This window comes from Otolemur garnettii, unplaced genomic scaffold (genome assembly GCF_000181295.1).
Source record: "Otolemur garnettii isolate 467f Iridium unplaced genomic scaffold, OtoGar3 scaffold00265, whole genome shotgun sequence".
Lineage (NCBI taxonomy): Eukaryota > Metazoa > Chordata > Mammalia > Primates > Galagidae > Otolemur > Otolemur garnettii.
The window spans coordinates 714,030-720,859 of record NW_003852660.1 but is presented as its reverse complement, the minus strand read 5'-3'; positions in this window follow the sequence as shown (position 1 = coordinate 720,859).

Sequence of the window (6,830 nt, the reverse complement as noted above, 5' to 3'; positions counted from 1 at the left end):
GGATGCCTCGCCACGTACTGCGTTTTTCAGCCCTACCTTTTCCTTTTGGTAGGTGAGATGGCTCAATATGACCAACTGAATATGAGGGAAAGTGACATATATCATTTTTATGCTACAGTAGTTAAGAAGTAGATATTTCTTCTTCACTCTTTTTATTTTTGCTTCATTTTCCCCATCATTCTAGCTTAATACAAATAGAAATGGTGATCCTTGAAATCATTTCTTGGAGGTGGTGAAAGTAGAAGGAGCCTGCCCCTACATCTGTTTAGAGGAAAGCCACCCACCAACCAGGACAATGGTTTTAAACTCTTGTAGACAAGAGTAAATAAGTAAATTCTTTCTTTTTGGATTCATTATGCGTATTTGACTTCTATAACTAAGTTATCATTATCCTAATAAATATAATACATAATTAAAAGACATTTAACCTTTAATACAAAATTATACAACTGCATGTGAATAGTTCACTATACTGAGCATTCATTTTACAACAGGAAGTGAGTGAAAATCCACTCTGACTTTTAAAAGTGGGGTTTGGTTTTTTTTTTTTTAAACCTAAAATAGTGATAACTATCTCAAAGTGTTTTAGATGAAGGTAGCCAATAATAATAGGAAATACATCATTCTAGAACTTTGTGGGTTAAAACAGCAGTGATTTAACACCTCACAGTGTTGTGGATCTGGCATCTAGGCTTGGCATACCTTGGTGATGCTGGTTCAAGGTTTTTCATGAGATTGCAATCAGATCCTCTCAAGTCTTACACAGAGAATGATCTGCTTCCAACCTTACTCTGGTGGCTAGTAATAGGCTTTCAGTCCTCTCTGACTTTTGGCTGAAAAGATCAATTCCATGTCGTGTGAGTGTTATGTGTATTATGTGCCTGTAAATGTACCCAAGATTGCCCTTGTGTGTTGGCCTCTTACTATTTACTTCTTACCAGGAGGCTGGAACCCTTAGCTCAAGGCCACTGGCAACAAACTTGAATTTTAACACATCTATTTTAAAGAAGTATTATCCAAATAAGCTTAGATTTTTAGTCATGTAGAGCCTTCTTCTTTTGCACATCCATAAAATTGTACTGAATATCTGCTGGCCACACTTAACACAAACTCTGTGGCTAGAAAAGGTCCAAAACTACAGTTACCCCTTGGAGATCTCTGACCCAGAGTTTTTCTACTTTGCCACTGAGTGACGACACCTAATTTCCAAGCCCCTTCTGTGATTCTTCTCTCCTTCTAGAGTTCCTCTGCCCTGAGACTCTTTTGAGTAGTGGTTGCAAGTCACTATTTTTGGAAAGTCTCCTGTTGGGAAGGGCTTCTCCTCATCTGCGTGCAACCCTGTTGAGGCAACATACAATAAAACTTGCTATGAAACTTTCCTGGATCAGACGCCAGATCCTCAAGCTCACCACAGTGAGCCTCCCCACCCAGCAACACATAACACTGTTGCTGGCGCTCTTCAGCCCCAGCAAGCAAGAGGGAGAGAGAGGGGACCCAAGACAAGGTCAGAGTCTTTATCTACTCTACTCCCAGAAGTGTCATCCTATCACTTCTGCCACATTCTGCTCTTTAGAAGCAAGTCCATGCATCCAGCCCACGCTGAAGGGACGGGGGTTACACAAAGGCACAAATACCAGGAGTCTGGGATAACAGGGGATCATCTTAGAGGCTCCCTATTCCATAAATATGTTTCCAACACACTGAAAAGAAAACTGATTCCTGACTATACATAAAAATACAGATCATTTGCAAGACAACAAATACAGTGTTAATTCGGGAACACAATGTAATAAGGCAAATATTTACTTTTAAGGGCCAACATGGTCTAAGTAATTTAGAATATTATGTTATTAATGCCATCAAGGTTTTGATAAATCACTTTGCTATTGCATCTGTAAAATTTCTATCTATACATTTTCCCTAAATTTGAAATTTATTCTATTTTCTTTACTATATATCTTGTTATCTTTATTTTGCATTAATCACATAACTAATTTTTGAGAATCTGACCATTATATAACTGGATGATGGCTATACTACAGTAAGTTGTTCATTTTAAATGTGTTCATTTAAATGTGCTGATAATCAAGGAACTTGTAGATTTCTGAAAATTTTCACTATTTTTCAATAGAATAATCTTGAAGTAAACACTTTTACTGTTGTTATTGTTGATCATCATCAGAAATTGAAGCTTTTTCATAGCGCTTTGCTTTCTTCTTTTCAAAACACTTCCCACAAAAAAGAAGTTCGTTTGAGCTTTATCGCATTTTACAAAGTTATGTTATTTTTCCCTGTTGTCCACATACAATTTTAGACTTAGAATCCAGGTTACCAAGAATAAACGCACCAGTGAACGTTTTTCCATCTCAAGGCTAATTTTCTTAAGCACATAATATAACAAAATTGCTTTCTACAAAAAAGTCTTTGGACACTGCACTTACATGGCACCCTGCTGAGAATAATGATCTCTTCCTGATAGCGAAAAGTCTGACAATGTTATATAAGGTCACAAACTACTTTCACTTTGGAATGTGTTTTTCTTAAGTTACTGTTATTTAGGTTTCATTGAATTTTTAAAGTGATGCAGAATCATCTTTTCTGCAATATGTAGGAAGCATAATAATCCTATTTGGGACATTTGCTTCTCCCCGAAATTCAAGATGTAACTCTATATATTCTTCCATGAGCAGAAAATACAGACTAGAATAGTAAATGATTTAGATATTACTATTTCTCTCTTTAAGTTATTAGGAGATTGTGAGATTGGTTCCCATCACTTTGTCTTTCAAAGGTGTTAGCTCTGTAGGAGTGCTGTTATTTTCCCCTCAAATAACATCAAACAGATGACTCAGGAGTTTATAGGCATTGTTGGCTAGATCTTTACATTCCACATCTCTTCTGGAATCTTATTTATTTATTTATTGAGACAGGGTCTCACTCTGTCACCCTGGGTAGAGAGCCATGGTGTTATAGCTCACAGTAACCTCAAACTCTTAGGCTCAAGTGATTCTCTTGCTTCAGCCTCTCCAATAGCTGGGACCATAGGTGCCCACAACAGTGCATGGTGCCTCGCCAGTTTTTCTATTTTTAGTAGAGATGGGGGTTTCACTCTTGCTCAGGCTGGTTTGAAACTCCTGAGCTCAAATAATCTACCTTCCTCAGCCTCCCAGAGTGCTAGGATTACAGGCATGAGCCACTGCACCAGGCCTTGTGGTCACATTTTTACAAGAAATGGAAGAAGCAAGAACGTACTCTTAGATATTAACGAATACCTTATTCTTACTTTTATTTATTCTGGCTGTATCAAGTCATTCATTAAAATATATTGACTAAAGATTCTGTAAGGGTTTTAGAAAGAGGAGAGTCAGTATGTTAATTTCTACATTACACATTCCTAAGAACAAAAGAAAATATTTTGCAATTGAGCAAATATAATGAACTAAAGTATTGATTCTGCCTTTCTGGTTTCTAATTAAATTTTGAAATTCAGATGTTATTAAATTTATGCACACAATGCTTAATAGTTAAACCTCTGGCATAGTGATATCAGGGTATACTTATAGTCTACAGTTATATATTCATCAGTATAAACTTGTCGCTGTTATGTGGTAACTTATTCCTTATTCTGGAACCAACTGGGGAGTATAGGTTAGAATAGCAGGTGGAAATAGGAAGTAGGGAAAACGGAATAACATTTTTTTTCTTTATGACTAGATCTATTTATACTGGATGTACTGGATATTTTAATTACGAATAGAATTGTACTTTTTTGAATTTTATTACTTTATATTTTTAATTCCAAATTACAAAAATACATATGTTTTACAAACTTAATTCGTTATAGGTAATTATTTCTTTGTTCAATTGCTTTCACAAAGTGCATAGAAATTTACTTAACTTACAATTGACTAGTGACTGACTTACTTACAGTAAGAATAAGGAGACATATATTATTGATATTATTTCTTGTTACTAGTTTGGTTCAAATTCCCTGGAACAATTATCTTCACCCTGTAAGTATCCAATAGCCTTCTTCAAAATCCAGCCTACCTTTGCAAATAAGAAATCTACAGAGAATTATTCTTCATTTAAAATCAATCTCATGGATGAATTGACATTCTTGTCTATTATTTTCATAAAGATATCTTTCTATGTTTCTTGATAACAATCTAAAAATTAGCCAATTTTGGAAGTGTTTCTAAATTATTTAATGTATATGACTCTTTTTTTATTCCATAGTATTATGGAGTAACAAGGACTTTAGGTTACATAGATCACTTTTATAATGCTTGAAACAAAATAGATCTTTTTGAAAATTTAGGCTAGCATTTTGACTTGATTGTGTTACAGCAAAAAACTTCATTTGCCCATTTCCTTTCTTGTAGATGTCATTTCTGATTTTATAAAATACCTGATTTAAATGTGTTTTGTCTATTTTCTGCCATATGAGAAATCAGTTCTTCATGATATATAAATGAAATCCTCCACAGACTAAAGTTTTTAGATTTAGGCACAGAATTTTAATCAAGCTTAGAGCTCTATTTCCTGGTCTACTCTGCTAAGTGCATTTTAAAGTGATAGTGAAGGTTAGTGCAGTTTCTGCAGGAAAGAACAATAGAAAATACATGAGACGTCTATGGCATATTGGACAAGAGTCATGCTACCTTATACTGAGGGCATCCTGAAGAGCAGGTTCACCAATTACCAACCCCAAGGGAGACTCTCACTGCACGGAGGATGCCCAAATATCATCACCGTGTCAACCATTCCCTACTTCTACCCACTGCATTTTGGGCTAGAATTTTGTCAGTTGCCTTAGTCTAGTAAGACAGAACACATTAACACACAACAAATTATATGAAGCAGGTTTGTTATAGGTGGTAGCAAAGGAAAAATGACGTCTTGGGTCCATTGTGAGTTGATCTGCCAAGACTCAAGGAAGCTGTCCAGGGAAGATGGAGGCTTGACTATAGGTGCCTCCATTGCACCACTGCTGAGAGACTCCAAAAGACAGTCCAACCCTGGCTATGAACCTCAGGGGATACGTCACTCACTGGCATAAACTTTGAAGGCCATTATGATTCCAGGGAGGGAGATACAAAGCCTGGTCTTTCCCGGGCAACTCCTTTCTAACTAAAGATGTTATATTCCTGTAGGAGGGTCAGGAATGAGACCATGGCTTTTTTAGCCATGTTTCCCCATCTCAGTACATTGGATCCCCAGTACATTTTGTATAGTTATTCTTGAGAACTACAAGTGAGAAATGGGAGTAGAACTGGGTTGCTCCAAAGCTACCTGGAGAACTATCCTGCAGTCCATCTCCTAACCCAGATATTCCCCCTTCGAAAAGTTAGTCCATTTAATTAGCCCATGACCTTTCCACTGCTGGAGGCAGAGTTTTCTCTCATCAGCAGATTCATGCAGCACCTTGACACAATACGATCTGTGCAATATCATTGAGTCATCACCAGGATACATGTTTCCAGGTCCAGGAGGACTGCTACAAGAAGCAAGATGATCCAGCCTGACTGGAGCTGGGATCTTTGCCAGCATCCCAGAAATTCAGCTAGGAAGTTGCTAAGATGTCCCGGAAAAATCTTTCATGTGGCCCTATGTTCTTAGCCAGTGGGTTTGTTTTCTGGGTCTGCTCCACCCAGGTCTCTGTAATGTTTGAAGTGTTTATCTAGGCATAACAGGAAGTGTTTGCAATGGAATATACTCCGCACAATTGGGCTAAAAGGAAGTCTAGAGAAATTCTTTTGTCTAAAGCACCTTTTATTTACAAGCTTTTTTTGTTGATAAATCAACAGGAGTAAATAATATGTGCAAAAGTGACCATCCTTAAGTACTTCCCCTTAACTCCATTCCTCTTCTAAATCTGAAAATGATTTGTTAAACTCTGAATGAACTTTACCAAAAAAATGAAATTTTAGATTCTGTGAATTGACATGTTAGAAGCAAATTCTCAGTGGTAGTTGCCAAGGCTTTAATCAGAGAAAAGTGGCTCAGTTTGAAGTAGTCTGAGTAGAAATAAGAAATGTGCTAAGACTTCAGATAAGGTACTTTATTTTGAAACTGTTGCAGAAGATTTAATCCAAAAAGTAGATATAAACACTTATTAGCATTACCTATTGAGTTATGCTAGTAGTGGTTTGGGATTTTATTTTGAATATTGTGTGTTATGAGATTGCATGTTGTGCTAGATAAGATAAAAATATAGAGATTGTGGTTTCTAAAACGTTTGAAAGACGTGTATTTGAAAATCATTGGAAGAAATTAATAGCAAATTTAACATTCCATGATATTTATACAGAAACCAGGATCATATTTTCCTGCTTGTTTAAATTAAAGTTTACTGTATTATTCATCCCTGGAATTTTTTGAACCTCATTTCATTTGTGTAATCTTCTGCTTTTCAAGAGGTTTTATGCTCGTCTCTTAAGAGTAAGAGGTTGTCACATTTTACAAGCAGCTGTTTATTCTTCAGAAGATAAATATGCATTGCAAAATATTGCCTTAAATTTAATTATTGTTTATGCCAGTTTGTTTTTCTTCAACTTGCAGCAGAGTAAAATGAACCGCTTCTGATTCATTTATGGATTTTATATACATCAGAAAAGTTATTTTGTTCTGCATTAGGTTTTGAAGTCTATCTATAGGCATTTATCTAAAGTAAGGCAAAATACAAATTGAGATGTTTAGACTTTCAGAAGTCACTTAACTATCCCTGTCCTTTGAAGCTGGATTTTTATTCAGAATACAATTTAGAACAAACTGCTAAAAGAAATACATAATTATTAAAATATGCATTGATGACATAAGAGTATGTA